This window comes from Miscanthus floridulus, chromosome 16 (genome assembly GCF_019320115.1).
Source record: "Miscanthus floridulus cultivar M001 chromosome 16, ASM1932011v1, whole genome shotgun sequence".
NCBI classification, from domain to species: domain Eukaryota; kingdom Viridiplantae; phylum Streptophyta; class Magnoliopsida; order Poales; family Poaceae; genus Miscanthus; species Miscanthus floridulus.
In genome coordinates, this window is record NC_089595.1 from 47,597,823 (window position 1) to 47,617,977 (window position 20,155).

The following is a 20,155-nucleotide window of genomic DNA, read 5'->3' on the forward strand; positions in this document are numbered from 1 at the left end:
ATCTTGCGTCCCGCTTGGTTCCTATCTTCGTGCTTAGACTTTGCTTGGTATCTTGTGTCCTGTCTTGTGCTTCTAGGGTCTAGCTTAAGGTGTTGATCATCGGATCATCATGTCGCCTTTGTCCAAGTCACGTCTTGCACCCTATTGAACTAGAAAATAATCACTTGCACATACATTAGTCCAATTTGGTTGTGTTTGTCATCAAACACCAAAATCCAAAGTAAATGGGTCTAGAGTCCATTTTCCTTACAATCTCCCCATTTTTGGTGATTGATGACAACACGACCAAAACAAGCAAATAATAAAGATTTTGGAATTTAAAAACTATTTACTTGCTAGGAAGCAATGCAAAGGGCAAGGTTATATGATGCTAAAAGATACCAATTGTAAAGCTAAAAGGTACCACATGTAAACATCTTTGAAAACTTGTCTTGCCCTTGCAAATGTCCCCGTGTGGCATTATGGAATTAAGCCTCTCTTTTGGTCCTACAAATTCTCCCCATTACATAGACTAATCCATAATCCACTATCCTCCCTTTCTCAGACCATTACCACTTGTAAATTATTATGATCGGGATTGCTTTTGGTCCTACAAATTCTCCCCCTTTGGAATCAAACACCAAAAAGAAAGCATTAGTAGCACAAGGGAGGGTCAAACTTGGTGATCCACTGTATGTGGAGTGGAATAGGTCACTAAATTTGACTCTCACATTACATAGACTAAGCTCCCCCTAAATATATGCATATATTTGATGAAGAATGTAGTTTATGCATAATTGGCAAATTAATGCTCAAGGGAGTTTAATCTATATAATGCATGGAGAAAGCATATAAATACCAAAGTGAAATCAACATAATGATATCGGTTTAGAAATACCACATGTGGAAACCAATTTGATTTATACCACTTGCAATAGTTGGTGGATATTTGAAGTATGATGCTTAACTCTGAGGACTCCATTTTCCTTGCAATGAGACAACTACATACATGATAAGCATAAAAAGGTGTTAGTCTCAAAGCATCCAACTTGTAGAGTAACCTCCCCCTAAATTTGTGCACATAAGTATGAAATACTTGTAGGAGACATGCACATTGATTTTAGAATAAAAAATACCGCTTGAAAGATGACATCTCATGAAAGTGAGAATCATTTTCGAAAGTGATATTCGGGAGAGATTATCTATAATTTGGACTTTGGCACATATTAGATGAACAATTGTAAAACAAGCTATATGTTGTGCTCCTAAATAATTTAAACCATGTAGGTTTGCTCCAAGGGTTAAGAATAAAACCGAGCAATCCTACCATAAGATATACCTAGTGTATGCATGACAAGAGATTAAACTTGCAAATGCAAACCTAGGCATGAAAGGAACTAGATGCTAATTGAAATTGCAAGAATTTAAATCTTGATACCAATTGTAAGAAATTAAATCTAGTTACCTAACATGGGGAGAGGAATTTGGGTCCATAGTGTTCACTAACCCACTTAGCTATTGACTTTGTACATAATGATGCACCCCATGAAATGCACCCATACTTTGCCAAGTCTCCAAATTCCCCGAAGTCCATCGGACTTCTCACTTCCCTTTCGGGATCCAACCTTCTTGGTGCTCTTCATATTTGAAATGATCTCTTTTGGCACCCAAAAGCGTTTGACCCCATTGTTGGCTTGCTTGTTCACCTTGATGGCCACCACCTTGTCATTTTTCTTCTTCTTTAACAAGTATGGTGTGGAGGCCTTTTTATCCACCTTGTTGGTGTAGGTGTTTGAGAACTTGCTTGTTTGCTATTTCTCTTTCTTCTTTGCTCCTCCCCCATTCTTTACCTTGCACTCATAGGACTTGTGGTCTTCCTTGTGGCACACGTAGCAAACCACAATTTGTCCTTCATCAAGCTTCTTCACTCCCTTGACGGTGTAATCTTGGTGAAGTTGGGCTTACTTCGTCTTGCCTTTCACTTGAGTCAAGTCCTTGGTAAGGTGAGGCACTTCTTGCTTGAGTAGCTCATTCTCCATTGCAACCTCTTATGTGCATGTATCTACAACAACTTTCTCAACACAAACTTGATTGCACACGGGTGATTCTAAACATAAATCATTGCAAGAAGTAGAAGCATCCTTTTTAGGCATGTTAAAGATAGAACTTTTCTTTTTAGGTGCCTTGGTGGGGGTTGTACCGACGGCTTCAAGATTAACAACTTTATTAGTTAGCTCATCACAATGTTTGCACATGGTTTCCATTTTAGCAAGCAAACTTTTATAAGCATCTTGTAAGCTAGCTAACTTTTCTTTTAATTTTACATTTTTCTTTACAAGTCGCTCATCATTGATTGCGCATGCATTTGTTGTTGCACTAGCCTCAAGTTGCTCGATTTTAGTAGATAGTTCAATATTGAGATTAGCAAATGTCTCATATTGTTCAAGCAAGGTTTTATATGCTTCTTGTGAACTATCTAGCTTTTCTTGTAACATTTTTAGCTTCTTTTGTTGACTAGTGCAAACTTTAGCAAAGTTAAGATTTTCTTGCACAATTTCATCATAAGAAGGTAGCTCATCATCACTATCACCATCATTGTCACTATCACTAGGGATAGACTTTTTGTTACCTCATGACATAAGGCACACACGTGAAGTGCTTGATGATGAGTGCTTGTGCCCGCGCCTCTTGTGGTGGTCTTCTTCTTCACTTGAAGAATCATCCCATGACCTTATTGATGTAAGGCCTTTGTCCTTACACGTCTTCTTCTTTGTCTTGTGTGTGGGCTTGTTTGGATAAACTTCAACAAAGTGCCCCAACTCACCGCATCTATAGCATCCTTTCTTTCTTTGCTCATTTCTTTGATTGGTGAAGAAAAAATCTTGAATTTTGATGGGCACACCCTTAACATTGAGCCTTTGGATCATCTTCTCCACCTTGTTGATAAGTTTGATTGATTCTTCATCAAGGTCAGAGGTGCAGGAGGAAGATTGATCATCATCATATGAATCATCATCATTATCCTTATCTTCTTCTTCATCTTCACTCAAGGAGCTTGAGCTTGAGCTTGTCTCAACTTGCTTGCCCTTCATCTTCTTTTTGTCACTACATGTGAGGGCTTTGTCTTTGCTTGATCAAGAGGCTTCTTCTTGACCCATCTTCCGTGACATTTCAAATGCTACTATCTTGCCAATGACTATGGCTGGGGTCATGGTGCTCAAATCCTCCATGTTGTGAAGGATGGTGACAATGCTTGCATATTTCTTTTGTGGTAGCATGGAGATGATCTTCCTCATGATGTCTGCATCATCTAGCTTCGTTATTCCTATTGAATGGAGCTCATTGATAATTAGATTCAAACGAGAATACATATCACGAACAAGCTCATCATCATTCATTTTAAAGGCATCATAATTTTGTTTTAACTAGACAATGTTTTTGCTCATGAACATTAGTTGTGCCGTCTAGAGCTCTTGGAGTTTTAACCAAATTTCACGTGTTGTATTTAAAGTGAACACTTGGTTAAACACATCCATGCTAAATGATTCAAACAAGCAATTTTTCGCTCTAGCATTGAAATGAATTTCTTTTTCTTCACTCTTTGTGGGTTTATCGGGATTCTTAATGGGTTTCAACCCATCACGAGTGACTCTCTAAACACCTTGATCTACCACCTCAAGGTGATAAGCCATTCTAGCTTTATAGTAGGGAAAGCTAGTGCCGTCAAAGTATGGAGGCCTAGAGGTATCTATCCCAACCACTCTAAGTAGCGGTGGCTCAACGGCAGTGAAGCCAAAGGTCCAAATTGAGCCAACTGGCTCTGATACCACTTGTAGAGGATCGTGATGCCTAAGAGGGGAGGTGAATTAGGCAACTTAAAACTCTAACTCTAAACTATGGCCTTCTTTTTTTAACCATAGTGAAACCTATGCAAAAGATAAACTATCTAAATGTGCAACTATAATTTTGCTAGTGTGTTGCTATCTCTACTGCAAAAGGAGTAATACAAACAATGTAAATGCGGAAGCTAAAGATCAAGATAGAGATATACAAACTCCCATCGATAACTCCGGTATTTTTACCAAGGTATCAAGAAGCATGTAAGCTTCCCCCTAGTCCTCGTTGGAGCCCCTCGCAAGGAATTCCTCGCAAGGGCCAAGCTCCCGGTCAGGTAACTCCATGGATAGCCCTGGGCCTTCCTCACGCGCAAGTGGGTCTCCGATGTGTCTTCCAGCAAGCCTCCCTCCGACCGCTCCCCACCGTCTTCACTATCAAGCTTCCGGCCAAAACACCACGGGCCTTGTTTCCTTCGGTACACGGTGGTGGCCACACCACAAACGCGGTTGGTGTGATCTCGCAAGACTACAAGTCCCTCTGATATACAACAATGGTGCGCAAGCACCGAGTGATAAGAGGTATGCAAACCTCACTAAACACTAGGCCTAAACCTAGAGCAAGCGCATAAGCGGTGGTCTAATCAACCTAAGCAATTCGAAAAGCACCTATGCTAATCACCTAATGAATCACTAAGCACTATGCAAGTGGAGATCACTAAAATGGTGTATCAACACCCTCGGTATGTTTTCTTAGCTCTACTCTACTTAAATGGCCGGTTGGAGGTCTATTTATAAGCCCCACTGAGAAAGTAGACATTAAGGATGAAACCCACTTTTTTGCTACTGACCAGACGCTGCTGTCGTCCTGACCGGACGCGTCTGGTCACTCACAACGGTCACTTGATCTTCGGCGCGATCAATTGATCGGATGCTACTGGAGTTCGGTCACATGCCACCGGACACGTTCGATCGCAACTGCGTCGCTCTAGAATCTCTCTGGACTCGATCAGACATTGCAGTTCCTATGTCCGATCACATGCCACCGGACGTGTCCAGTTGCAACTGCACCACTCTAGAACCTCTCTGGACTCGATCGGACGTTGCAGTTCCAGCGTCCGGTCGATTAGCCATCAACGTCCGGTCAGTACTGAATGTGTTGCCGAGATGATGAACAGTGTCATCATCGTGTCCGGTCACTTTTAGTCCTCAACGTCCAGTCTCTGCTGTTGACGCCTGCTATTGCCGAGCAACTGATCGAACGCGTCTGGTCCCTATAAGGCTACGTTCGGTCACCTCTATGAAGCTCATTTCTTCGTGATCTTGCATCTAGCTTGGTTTCTATCTTCGTACTTGGACTTTTCTTGATATCTTGGGTCCTCTCTTGTGTTTCTAGGGTCTAGCTTAAGGTGTTGATCATCGGATCATCGTGTCGCCTTCATCTAAGTCACGTCTTGCACCCTATTGAACTACAAAATAATCACTTGCAAATACATTAGTCCAATTTGGTTGTGTTGGTCATCAAACACTAAAATCCAAAGTAAATGGGTCTAGAGTCCATTTTCCTTACAGTATCACTAAGCACTATGCAAATGGAGATCACTAAAGTGGTGTATCAACACCCTTGGTATGTTTCCTCAGCTCTCCACACCTCAAATGGCCGGTTGGGGTCTATTTATAAGTCCCATGGATAAAGTAGCCATTGGGGACGAAACCTAGCTTTCTACCATTGACCGGACGCTGCTATCGTCCTGACCGGATGCGTCCGGTTATCCCGACTGTTGAGCACGCACGTTGAGATCGGATGCACTGCCAAGTATGGTCATTATCGACCGGACGCGTCCAATCGCATTTGCGCCGCTCTGGAACCTCTCTGGACATGATCGGACACTGCACTTTGTGCGTCCGGTCATCCAGTGTCGCTGCGTCCGGTCCTCACTGAGTTGTTGCCGCGATGATGGACAGTGAACTCTGTGTGTCTGGTCACTGCCTCGCTCAGCATCCTGTCAATGCTACTGACGCCTGTTGTTGCCGAGCAACTGATCGGACACGTCCGGTCCTCATAGGGCCACGTCCGGTCACCTCTGTGGAGCTCATTTCTTCGAGATCTTACATTCAGCTTGGTTCCTATCGTAGTGCTTGGACTTTGCTTGATATCTTAGATCCTCTCTTGTGCTTCTTGGGTCTTGCTTAAGGTGTTGATCATCGAATCATCATGTCGCATTCGTCCAAGTCACGTTTGCACCCTATTGACCTACAAAACAATTACTTGCAAATTCATTAGTCCAATTTGGTTGTGTTGGTCATCAAACACCAAAATCCAAAGTAAATGGACCTAGGGTCCATTTTCCTTACACAAATGTATGAGTAGCCAGTGTATTCTCAATAAGAAGGCTATCGGCTAAAATAGCACATTCCCGTGAAAAGCAAGCTCATAACATGCAAGCACTCAACCATTGAACGTGGACAAATCCATAAAACTATCAAATTTAATCTATTATCTCTAATAGAGGGGTTCGACTGGATCGATGGTAGCCATAATAAAGATAACAAATTAAACCTTCAAAGAATACGAGTCGGTTCACACTCAACCGGAATCGTGAAAAGCATGTTACGATCATGAAAGCGCGGGCGATTATCTAGATAGCCGATGCGAACATAGCATGCAGCCAGAGGCTATGTGTGACCATAAGCGAGACTTGTTAATTGATAATTTCAGATCTATAGTGCTAATAGTGGGGGTCGGCCAGATTGATGACAGGCATAATAGAAGTTATAAACTAGCCTCATCAACTAACAAGCTTACTTAGGGTCAAACACGCCTTGACCACATGCTATCTTCGATCAAGATTGGGGCAAAATGACTAAAATAGCCAAAACCATCGTCAAAGTGAGATCTAAAAGGGATAAAGCAACAAGACGATAGTTTAAAGAGATATGAAGCCGATCTATTTCAATCTTAATCGGGTAAGGGGTGATGTTGTTATAAATAGTAAGAATACTAGTTATAACAAGATCCATAACTAGCAAATCTATTAAAAACAGCAAGCAAACCCTACCAGTCTTAATAGATTTAACCGATAACTAATTTGTATCAAAATTTATACGAGAACGAGCCGGACCTATGCAACCTTACAAATTTTGATAAGAATCGACGGGTAACTTGTATCAGAAATTATACGAGATCGAGCCGGACCGATGCAACCTTACAATTACTGATAAAAGTTGATAACTAACTTATACAAAGCTTTCAAGAGGTCGAGCTAGCCCGATGCAACCTTATAAACAAAGTATAAGTCATGACGGATACTCACAAATAAACCAGAGGTCGAACCTAACCGATGCAGCCCTGCTTGCCCAAAAAACTTGCCGAGATCTACTTTACTTCTACTCCAAAGGGTGGCATAAGCCGAAAAGTAAATGTATGGGTTTTTGTTTGATCGTAGAGATGTCTATTACAATAGTCGGGGTTTAATATTTTATACCCTAGACTTGACTGAGTTCTGGTCGAACAAGACTAGTTACAAAACTTAGAAAAGAAAACAAAATATCCAAAATTAAGGTAACTTGGACTTCAAACTTCCCTTTCTATGAAGTCCACTGTATTTTCTTGCTTCAGGCCATCGCTATTCCCCGTCGTCAAGGCCCATTCTTCAAATGATGACGTCATTCCACCCAGCTGATCCGGATGGCAGCTTTCGTAGCCGATTTTACGAATATTTCGGCTTCCTTCAATGGATTTCAAAATCCAGGGTTCTCACGTATACTAGTCAAAATTTGGTGTCAACAGCTGCGTTCCAGGCCGGTCCGCATACTGGGCCCATGTTGGACCTCATCACGAGGCCCACTCGTCCCTACGAGCGTTCCGGATTGGAACAGTAGCCATTCCACGGGCACCAATTTTGGATCGAACGACTTTTGAAATTGAAACAAAGCTCAACAATCGCCAATGATCAGTGGCATCTCCATTGTCGTTGAGAACGGTGAACACGTCTCCCTTAGGGCTTTTGTAAAAATACCCCCTTGCAACTGACCGTCGCCATCGACCACACACATCCATTACCGCACAATCGCCGAAGGGTCATCATGGGCGACACCCTTGGCCGTGGCAACTTCCCCGACCACAGCGTCATCACCGTCCACCATACATCTGTCCAAGCCTTCATGATGTTTCGTACCAACACAACCATCATGTCAATTGAAGCCGAAGACAAGCACTTCTACGCGACATTGAATCGATGGATCTAGCAATGCCATCTCCGCCTTGTACAGTTGTTCCTTGGAGAATCCATGGACAACTACTTGAAACACCAAATCCGACGTGTATGGCGACTGAGACGTGACCTCAGAGTCATCATTGTCCACCAATGCCCGAAATTTGGATTTTGCTCCAATGGGACGGAGGTCCGCTGCCGGGTCAGGTGTAAGCCGCCTACGCAGTCACCGACGAAGTGCCATTCACCGTCCTCCTCCTCTGTCCCCTCTCCTTTCGAGTCATTTGAACCAAGTACCTTTGCCTCGCTTACCTGGTCCGCCATCCACCGGCAAAGATCCAGAGCCGCTGGTGGGCGCTGTCGCCGCGGGAGCGGTCTACACCACCCTGTCTCACTCATCACAAGAACTTGTCTGACAGCCTCGCATGCGGTGGCTTGGCACTTGCAACACTCAAATGCTCGGCTTGGGGGGTATATATGGCCTCCATCTCGAGATATAGTTGTTGTGGCTGGACTGCACTCGTGCAGCGGGCATCGAAAATGTTGGGTGCATCCCCTCGAGGAAATTTGGTGGTGCCACGTGTACTAATTGTTAGGTTAGCTGTTGCTGACCCTTGAGACGCATTTTCTCCGGTGCAGCTCCTTAGGTGATCACCGAAGAAATCTAGGGCTACCTTCTGTATAAACCTTGGGCAATAACGCTTTCTCCGATGCTTCCACTTGACCATCACCGGAGAAATCTGGTGGCCTTGAAAACCTTGTGTAGAGGATGTGCTGCTCGATTGTTGGCCTTGTAGCCTAAGCTCCAGTGCTGGTCTCCCCCTCACAATCCAAATTTTCCCGAGTGCTAGAGATGTGATTATAAGCTTCTGGCGTGGCCCTTTACTCTGGTGCGTTGTGCAGGATGGCACCGGAGAATTCTGATGCTCCTCTGCATGCATAGTGAGCCAATTCCTTCGCGTCTTTCCGTTCAGATTTATTCTACTTGATGTCTTGGACTTGTTGCATTGCTTCTAAATCTTCAACAACAGCTCCATGTCCTTCCTTGAGGATCACTTTTATCTTCATGTTGCCTTTTGTCCAAGTCTATCCTTGCACTCGATAGACTAAATACCTTGTATAATAAAATAGTGTACTAGCAACAACATTAGTCCAAATGATGACATATTCAATCAACTACCATAATCATATGTAGCATAATTATATATAGGGCTTGCTAGGTGTCATTTTCCTTAAGTAGAACTATATATCATAATTGTGTAGAGGATCAGATTTTTATTCAAGAAATCTTAGTTTGTGTTAACGATCATTGACCAACCTAGCCACGAGAGGGCACCCATCCTACAAGCAATTGAAGAACAAACATCCATCTCGTATATACTCCATCCCAAACTATAATTTATTCAAACTTTCTTGGAGAGTCAGCAAGTTTAACTGAATTTATATAATAAAATAATAATATTTATGATACCAAATAAATATCATTAAATTCTTTATTAATTATATTTTTATAGTATACCTATTTGATGTCATAAATCTTTATAATTCTCTGTAATTTTGATCAAACTTAAGATATTTTGACTCTTCAAGAAAGTTGGAATGACTTTCCAAACATGACTAAAACTTTATATCCTGATGTCACTATCTGGCTAAATTACACGCATATACCGTCTCATAATCAATCTGTTGGTGAGACATCAACAGTGAGAAAATTGTTCCATATTCAAAAGTAAAAAGTTCTAGTTCAAAAGGAAAATTGTAGACCCCAAAATATGGCAAGTTTACCCTAGAAAGGAAGAGATCGCCCGATAGTTAAAGGATGTTCAAGAGCCAGCCATGAAATATTATGGATCTGTCTACCTAGAAACCGGTTGTTTTGGGCCTTCCCAACAACCGGTTGTTGAAAAGCACCAAAACAACCGGATTTCCTTAACCTCACATCAAAATCCAATGGTCCAAATAATAGACACTAAAATCTAACAATCACAATTATAATAACCACTCAGAAAACACACAATTCAACATGCATAGTGATACCAAACTAACAATAAAATTTCACAAGAAAGATTACATCAACAAAGATATAAATTTACATCTGTATACCAATAAAATTACAGTGCACAAATCAATGTAAATATAGTAATATAACACTGTAAAATACTGTATAAAGACAATGTAGATACATGAATTTCAAAACATGTGATCTAATCCCAACGATCAAACAAACATAAGCCAAAAAGATAAATCAAAACACCACCTGGCACTTGAATCTCAATATGACAACAAACTCAGGTGCCAAACTTATTCATAACAGATTACATCAACAAAGATATAAATTTACATCACTCTGACAAGAAATACATATTGCTGTATGCTATTCACAGATACCAATTCTGAAAAAAAACTAACATTACAATCTCATATGACCACAAACTAAACAAAAAAGGCAAATTCTAAAACCAGGATAGGCATGGACGCTTACATGTCAGCCTTCAACATCTCGAGGAACCACTGCAGGTGCATGCTGTGGCCACACCAGAGCACCAATGTCTCTCAGCGAATCAAAAATTGAGTCCCTTGCAACAACGGCAAAGGTTCTTAATGAAGAGCAAACAAAGGTGTACAATTTACAGCAGCAGCCAGAATCACAGAACAAACTGTGAATTGAAAAAGTGATATCTTCAGGGTACTAATGCCATACTTGTACAGGCACTCAAAAGGAACTATTGCCATACTAGTTAGTGGTACCAGAATGAAGATTGATAACTGCAAGCAACCACAGCAATTCAAATAGACTTATACCATATTCTTCTGAAAAATCAAAAACAAAAAAGAAAAAAACCACACACATATTATGAAAATTCGAAAAAGCATCTACCATGTGAAGGAAATCAAAAAGACAAATGACAAAATCTTCAGAAAAAATTCCAAATATTTTCTATGGAAGCCAGATACAAAAGAGAAATAGGGCAAATACTTCACAAATGCAAAACAAATTAATTAAAAAAAAGAAAGGTCCTTATACCCATCTTACATGTGTGCACACACAGTGCAGTTTCCGACGGAGCCTGGACACGCACCCAGGATTGCCAGGCCCTATGTCCGCTCCTGTTCTTCAGAATTTATACATTCATTAAAATTTACATCCTCATATGCACATATTTACATCTTCAAAGAAAAAAACTTACACTAAAAAATACACTGTAAATTAAAAAAGCAAAAATGTAATACCAAGCATTTGAGTCACACTGAAACTAGAAACCAGAATTGGTGCATTCAATTCAAACCTTCAATAACAAATTCAGAGAGAAACCAACTACAAGATCAAGCAAAAAATATCAGTGACCTTAATTTTACAAGGAAATCATGAACAAACAAATGTGAACCTACACATGGCTGAAACTCAAATAGTTATAGCAACAGAATACTAAAATTACACTTGGATTTGGAAAAAAATTACATTGAGTCCTATGATGTAAAAATAGTAATATTAGCATATAAGTGAACTTACACATGGCTGAAACTCTTAAAGGATGCCACCATAAACTCATTTGCTCTATTGCCTTGCCTAGTATACATACAAGACTAAGAACCAACTATATGGTACACTATTACAAGGGTAACATCAACCCAATCAACTCCAAAACAGCTGCAGTAAGACACTACAACAGTGGGTGAAACTAAGAAACCAAAGGCTTGACCATTCAGTTGCTAAGAGCACAATGGTTATTTCTGAACAAATGGCTGACAGGTAAGGCCAATTGCTCAGATCAATCATATGAACAAATACTACAGACCTACCTTAAAACTGCCAAATGCAAGAAATCGCTAACTGAAAAGCAGCTAGACAAGAACAGATAAAATTGTAATATCTTCAAAGACCAAACCTGAAAAGAGAACTCACAAACAACCCACAACCAAATGCCAAGGTAACTCATCAACCTGATGACTACCTATAGGGCATCAACTAATACCTATAATCACAATTATAGTCAACACTCAAACATACAGAAAAACACATGACAAAATCTTCAGAAACACAAATTTCCAAATAATTTCTATGGAAGCCAGATAAAAAAGAGAAATAGGGCAGACACTTCACAAATGCAAAACAAATGACTTGAAAAAATAAGAAGGTGCCTTATACCAAACTTACATGAACCTGTCAATAAAATTACACCTAATAATTTAGTGTAAATACAGAAACAGGAAAATGTAAGTACAAGACAATGTAAATCCAACCATATGTAAAATGATTTTTTCTATTAAATACAAATACAAATTAGGCAATGAAAGTGTAGTTAAACTCTAGAGTAAGTGCATAATGAGGAAAAGTGTGGTCTGACCTTTTCAAACTGGTGACAACTCGACCCCACATGTCATCGTCACAGAAACACTCAACGCGGGGGAAACCAAAAGCCAGCAGCACACAGCCAGATCGGACAGTCTAGAAGCCAACACGTGGGACATCCAACGGCCAAAAAAACGGATGCCGGAGGGAGCCAGAACAATACCACGATATTCACAAACTGAAACTCTAAGAATCTCCTACTAGTAAGTCACTGAAATCAGTGGAGACTAAACCAAACTGTAGTGCAAAACCCAAAGAGACTGCTAGACATAGGAGATATAGAGACACACTGACACAAAGACAAGGAACAAAAAGCTCCAGCGCTGAACTTTCTGAACCTACTTCTTAACCATCGGAAGAAAACAAAATTACCGGGCGAACACAGGAAGCCAAGGAAATTACCCTATTCCAGTTCTCATACTTTCACTAAACTAAGCTAACAAAATACATATAGTCAATGGTACTGACACAATGAAAAAAAAAGAACAGAAAAAATCAAAATTGAGAACAAAAACAAGATTAATATTATCAGTTTTCTGACCTAATATAATAAACACTGACTAACAGAAGTAACTCAATAAAAATTCACAAAATAAAACTTGAATATAAAATGAACTATCTGCTAAAATAAATTCTAAGTAATCAGATGATTTTCTGTCAAGTTTGAATTGAACAACAAAACGGGACACAAGTATACAAGACTAGGGGTAGAGGAAATAGACTAATCTGGCATCCTCTGCCACGCATCAACATCAAAAAATCAATCTAACATCAATAATCTACCAAGCAAAACATAACAGAAATGGCCATCATCAATCAACCAATAACAATATCAAGCAGATCTACTCACACCATACACACAATTCAGGAATAAAAAGCAGCTGACACAATTCAAATAATCATTGCTCTCATGATTGAATGAGTGCTGCCTCATAGTTGCATGAAAAACAAAATTCATACAATCAAAACGGTGTCAACTGATGCACTGATAAACTGAACTAACTAAACAAAATTCAGAAAAAAAAAACTCTCAATATCAACTCAACTAACTGCTAAAATCCATAATACTGAAACAATTTGCATTACAACTGAATTGAACTGATAATATGATAAACTTAAATTAACGTCAACATGAACTAAAATTAACCTCAACACTAGGCAAAAGAGCTAGATCGAAACCACTGCAATATACACGAATCTACAGACAAAAACATGACTAGCGTGAAAACGAAACATAACAAAATGAATCAATGGGCCAGAAATAACTTTACCTCACCAATCCCTACGAATCGACAGTCGCCGGGCCAGACGCCACCACCGGAAAACACCAAATCGAATGGAGGAAGAGAAGAAATGAGAACGCCGAAAACCAAAAACGACGACAACAAACCCTAACAAACATAATACACTGGAGCAGAACGAACGTACCTTGCCAAATCCTAGAAATCGACCATCGCCGCGCCAATCGCGGCCACCGGTGCAGGAAGACGAGAAGAAATGAGAACAGGGAAAAGCACAAAAATCGACAACGAACCCTACCAAACATCAACCACTGGAGCAGAAACCAACATACCTTACCAAACCCTAGCAACTGCGAGTCGCCGCACCAATCGCCGCCACCGGGGAACACAGATTCGCATGCAGGAACACGAGAACAAATTAGAACGAGGAGAAGAAGAAACGGTGAAAAACAAACCCTAACAAATCAAACACAGGGAGCAGCGGCGAACAACGGAGAACACCGAGTCGCCGGGGAACAACTTGATCTACTGGCCCAGAAGGATCATACCTCTCCAAACCCTAGCAGTCGCCAACGCCGGAGAACACCGAGTCGTCAAGAAGAAGACGGAGCGAAATGAGACGGGGTGGGGAAAAGGGTAAACGGCAGCGAGTTCATCGGGCGCGACTCCCCAAAATCAAATAGTGCCGCAACGACAACTCGACCCCACATGTCATCGTCACAGAAACACAGCGCAAGGGAAACCAAAAGCTAGCAGCACACAGCTAGATCGGACGGTCCAGAAGCCAACACGTGGCACATCCAACGGCCAAAAGAATGGATGCTGGAGGCAGCCACAACAACCGGGTGTCAAATAGCAAATCTTAATATTATTTTGGGAGATTAGGTAGGTTGCTACGGGATAACTAAATCTTTTGTACTAAAAACACACGGATCGCACGATAAGATAATAATACTGTTAAATTAAATACCGACGTCAAAATGACATTTAATTCAAAAAGCAAAGTTCGTGAAATTAACACAGTCACGAAGAGCGCGACGTCGCAGGGTCACAAACTCTATAGACTTTTTCGTGATATGGCTAAGATGATATTTTATATCGGCAGAAAGAATTCTACGATATCCATTTCTTTCATGCGCCAATAAATCCATGAATAAGTTCTACTGCATCTCCATATAATCATGTACATACATGTTCGAGTATATATGTAAATAGGTTCGTGCCCATGCGTTGTTATAGGACAGCTAAACTTTTATTCTAAAAACACACGGATCGCACGATAAGATAACAATACTGTAAAAGTATATGACCGACGTTAAAGTGACATTTAATCCAAAAAGCTAAGTTCGTGAAATTTACACAGTAAAGAGCATGGCGTCGCAGGCTCACAAACTCTACTGTGTAGATCTTTCCGTGATGCGGCTAAGATCATTTTTTATACCGGCAGCAAGAGATTTCTGATATCTATTTCTTTCGTGCGGCAACAAATCCATGAATAAGTTCCACCACATCTCCATACTATCCTATATACGGCACTGACAAACGAATTAGCCACAACATATATAATTAGTTTTATAATTAGCTCATGTTTAGTCCTTCTAATCTCCTACAACTAAAAAGACTAAAAGTAAGACTATTTTTTTTACGACTTTTTTTGGGTCGCTACCTTCTGGCCATGCGATATCCCGCACAATAGAAAAAGAAACTACCATCTCTGTGATCCCCGCCTGCTTTGAAGGAAACAAATCGATCACCTGAGGCCACATGCATGGAAGGAAACAATAATCATGCATGGAATGAAACAATTGGCAAAGATCAAGCAAGACTCCTCCCTTCCGGCCATACGATACCCCGCGCGATAGAAAAAGAAACTGTCACCTCTACGATCCTCGCCTGCTTTGAAGGAAACAAATCGATCACCTAAGGCCACATGCATGGAAGGAAACAATAATCATGTATGGAAGAAAACAATTGGCAAAGATCAAGCAAGACGACTCAATGAGATTGGTCCTTAATTTTAGTGTTTCCAGCATGCAGACCTGAAATTAAAAAGTAGCTGCTCCTTGAGAACATCAGTGGTGCAAAAAAAAAGATGTGCAAGTTATACATGGTGAGACTGGTGAACCTTCTGCAATTTCCTAAACGAATATTCCCACCATTCGTATATAGGTCCATTCCCCTATGTTTCTTCGTGCTCCAATTAGTATATAATATGAAAGTATTGTTGTGTTCATCACAACTTCTAGTTGACTACTTTCATTAGCATATACTTCCTCTGCACCAAAATATAAGTCGTTATGGGATGTGTGCAGGTCAAACTTTCTTATCTTTGACTAGATTTATAAAAAATACGTGCAACATTTATATCTCTAAATAAGTTTGTTATGAAAATATATTCAATGATTTATGTAATGATACTAATTATGTATTATAAATATTAATATTCTTTTATATATAATTGATCAAAGTTAAAAAAGAGTTGAGTTATCGGGAAGCGAGAATGAATTCTATTTTGGGACAGAAAGAGTATATGGAAGCAGTGTTAAAAATATTTTAACAATCAAGTTCGTCTCTGTCTGATTGGTAAGCTTAGATATCATAATGACATCAAAAAATTCGACTCTCGTGGACACCCTCATGGATCAGTGCAAAGCATCCCAATCCTACAGCATACACAAATGGCAACCTTAAAGTTATGATATTTTCAAAGGGTGGACAATAAAAACCATCTTAGACGTTCTGACATTAGAGTATATACGTGCAGACACATGCATGGCGGTGCAAGTCAGCAACCAACAGGAGTCAAGAGTTAGGTGGTGCAATCCTACGGACAATTGTTTTCATCCATGCATGATTATTGTTTTTTTTCATACATGATTATTATTATTTTTCATGCATGTGGCCTTAGCTGATCGATTTATTTCCTTCAAAGTAGGTGGGGATCGCAGGGATAGCAATTTTTTTTTCTATTGTGCGGGGTATCGCATGGCTGGAAGGGAGGAGCGACCCCAAAAAAATCGTACCAAAATATAGTCTTACTTTTAATCTTTTTAGTTGTAGGAGAAGTATGACGTGAAGATAAGGAAAAAAGCAAGAAAGCCAGAAGATTACTTCTAAATCATATTCGTTGCCGAGATCGGATAATCTAGAGTTGATGGTTCGTGCAGCTCATCGGCTCGATATGCTCAAGAAGGAAATTAATTACTCGGCTTGTTCGCTGGTTGATTTCTAGGTTGATAAGTTTGGCTAATGCTAATTTGTTATGAGAGAAAAATACTATTGGCTGGCTCATAAGTCCCAGCTAAAACAGGCTGTCTATATTTTGGTTGGGCATTTGACACAATGTGGTCACGTGATGTGCACAAGGCAAGATTCAAAGAATAGTTTAATACTCCCTATGTTCCTAAATATTTGTCGTCATAATTTACATGTCGATAATTTTAACTTAATTTATAGAAAATACGTGCAATAATTCTATCTCTAAATAAATTTATTAAAAAACTAGATTCAAATATCTATCTAATAATACTAATTATGTATCATAAATATTAATATTTTTTAATATATATTTAGTCAAAGTTATTTCTCAGGAATCAAAAATGACATACATGCGAGGCACAACGTCCGTAAGCAAGTTGACTTGGATTCTATAAAGTGCATGTCGTGTTCGCCACGGAGGCAAAGACGTGGAAAGGTAGCTTATGGGGGAAGACATGGCTAGATGCTAGTTTTGAAAAGTTACATTGCTCCCGGTGCATCACGCATGACTTAAGATGGCTGGAGGTGCTCGTATTCACGAACAAAAGAAAGCCAGCCGAAATATCAAATCATGTGCATGATATGCATTGCAAAAGAAATCATCTTCAAGATTATCGTCGGCTAACATGCTGATGTACCGAATGCACGAAGGAGCTAAGAATTAAGGAGTTGAGTCCAGTTGCTATACGAGCGAGCATCTCCAAGAGTGCCCTATATCTCTTCTCCATCCATATTTTTTGGAAAAAAAAACTCATATCCAAAAGTACGCCATATCCCTTCCCTATCTTTTGGCACATGGCAAACCGGTCTTCATCATGTGTAAAAATACACCATCCCTAGTTGCGGGCATCCTAGTGATTCCCCGCGTCGTCTCCTCCTCCCAAGCGGTGTGGGGGTACGACACCAGATACCCACGGCAGACCACATGGGCTACGCCCCCAGGAGCGACCCAGCCCACAAGACGAAGCCTTGCAGGACACGACGCTGCTCGGCGCCTCCCGCAAAACACCAAGAAGATATTCTGAAGATACTACGAGATCTGTTAGGATACGTGTAATCCCATGATTCCTGTAATCTGTTATTACTTTCTGGTTATCTCCTAGATCTAACCGACTTGTAACCTTGCCTCCCGGACTATATAAGGCGGGCAGGGACCTTCTCTAAACTCACGCAATATCATACGATAGCCAATACAATCCAACAGACCATAGGAGTAGGGTATTACGTCATACTGATGGCCTGAACCTGTCTAACTCATGTGTCTCTATTGCCTTCTTGTTCTCAATTACACGCATCTCTGCCGATCAATCTACCTTCGTAGGATACCCCTCGGAGGACTACCGACGATATTCTGTCGACAGTTGGCACGCCAGGTAGGGGTGTGCGCGTTGTTTCCATGTCAAACAAGATGGTACGTTCCGCAAGCTCTTTGTCCCTCCCACAGCCCAGCCAGATCTTTACGGTCGGATCGATCTCGTGGATCATGAACGCTGACGGAGTCGGAGAGCTTATCGAGCCAGTGCAAATCAACGCTGCGCCGATCACCCCAACACCTGCGACTGCAGATCCAATCTAAGAACCACCTCCGAGGTCGCCTTCGTCGATAATTCGCCGCCCGCTCCCCCGCTACCAGAGGAGGCAAATCAATAACGACGATCTAATCGCATCGATCGATCAGGTCGGCTAGAAGCTCGCCGATTGCCTCTCTATCACAGAATCAACCCTGACCACTCTGGTCAAGTGCCAATCACCCTCCGATCTAGATCTATCAGAGGCTGCTCGAAAAACTCTAGGGGTCACGGCCCTACCCTTTGAGCTCACCAACACCGTCGCCGCCTATCAAGATGCCCTCAGGGGCAAATTCGCCGATCAAGTTAGAGATGTCCATCCTCTCACCGACTAGATCGCCGACCAACTCCCACCAGCTGTCAACATGCTACACGTCAGCCGATGCCCCGGAGCATCTCTCCAAACCATTTTGGAGGAGAATCCAGACTCTAAGTCCCAAGGCTCTACAAAGACTATCGCCGAGACCATCACCGAACAACTTCCTCTCCCTCCTTTCCGTGGTGGAGCAATCTTCAACGTCAGCGTCGATAGCCCCCAGTGGGAAGGGGGAACTGAGGAAGACCGTGCCGCCCACATCAATAGGAACATCAACCATGCTCAGCTCTAAGCAAACGAGGCTGCCCTTGTGCTAGCCGAGGCTTAGCTCGACTCGCAAGGAAGGCCACGCCAACTCCAACGCAACCTTAACGACGAATTCATCCATGTTGATAGCCATGACGTCTACAAAGACCCTAAGCGCCAACCTGGTCGTGGCCGCCAATGAGCTCGCCAGGCTTCTGTAGAAACTAGAGGTCGCTAAGGTTGCGCGCCATGCTCAAAGCGGCGCACTGCCAGATCCATGAGATCCGCTAGGTTCAGAGGCCTTCATACTCTACAAGCTCAATTCGCCGATTAGCCGTGCCGAGATCTGATCGCCGCCTAAGTCGTTTCACCAACCAGCACCGCGATGATAGACAACCCCTCTAGGGGTGAGCTAGGGGCAACCGCATCGAACACCCTCGCCAACACAACCAGGAGGTTGACCAAGACGTCCGAGTGCATCTCAATAATCTCTGAGACGCATGACGACGTATCGACGAGCATCGCTTTGGTTGCCATGAAGAAGAAGTACATCACCATCAAGAGTACGAGCAAGAGTTTGGTAACCCAGACTCAGCTCTCGAGCCACTCAACGCCGACAATGCCGCAGAGCATGACACCAGCAATCTCGAAGGGCCGCTAGCATTCACGAGGGCACTCCAAACACTCCAGTGGCTCCGTAGTTTCAAAATCACTAGGGTCAAGCCCTACGTGGGAGGGATGAACCCCACACAGTGGTTACAGGCTTGCACCACTATTGTTCGCGCCACCAGAGGAGATACCAGTGTCATGACAAACTATCTTCCCATCATGCTCATGCCAACCGCGATGAACTGGTTCACCAGCCTTGCCTCGGACTCTATCGGATCCTGGGAAGAGTTGAAACAAGTCTTCACCGACAACTATATGGCTACGTGTACTCGGCCGGGCACCAAGCATGATCTAAACCACATCTACCAAAAGCCATTCGAGCTCTTTCATAGCTACATCAGATGCTTTTCCAAGATGAGGAACTCTATTCCTAACATCATAGAAGCTGAGGTCATCACCGCCTTCGTCCGAGGACTCCATCACCATGACCTACGCTCTAAGTTCAACCGTAAGCCACCCATGGTGATTGGCGAGATGATT

General features: G+C 41.7%; 1 long non-coding RNA gene across 3 annotated transcripts; it reads right to left on the reverse strand.

Annotated features, from left to right (window-relative positions):
* Positions 1 to 10,195: 10,195 nt before the first annotated feature.
* LOC136512901 (uncharacterized) lies at positions 10,196 to 14,249 on the reverse strand. Of its 3 annotated transcripts, none has more exons than XR_010773239.1 (3): positions 13,951 to 14,249; positions 13,649 to 13,816; positions 10,196 to 11,134 (listed from the first exon to the last, which is right to left on the reverse strand). It is a non-coding gene; the product is annotated as an uncharacterized lncRNA (long non-coding RNA). The 3 variants fall into 3 exon arrangements; XR_010773238.1 differs by having other exon boundaries at positions 10,196 to 11,139; XR_010773240.1 differs by having other exon boundaries at positions 10,196 to 10,419; positions 10,509 to 13,816.
* Between the last annotated feature and the right edge of the window lie 5,906 nt (positions 14,250 to 20,155).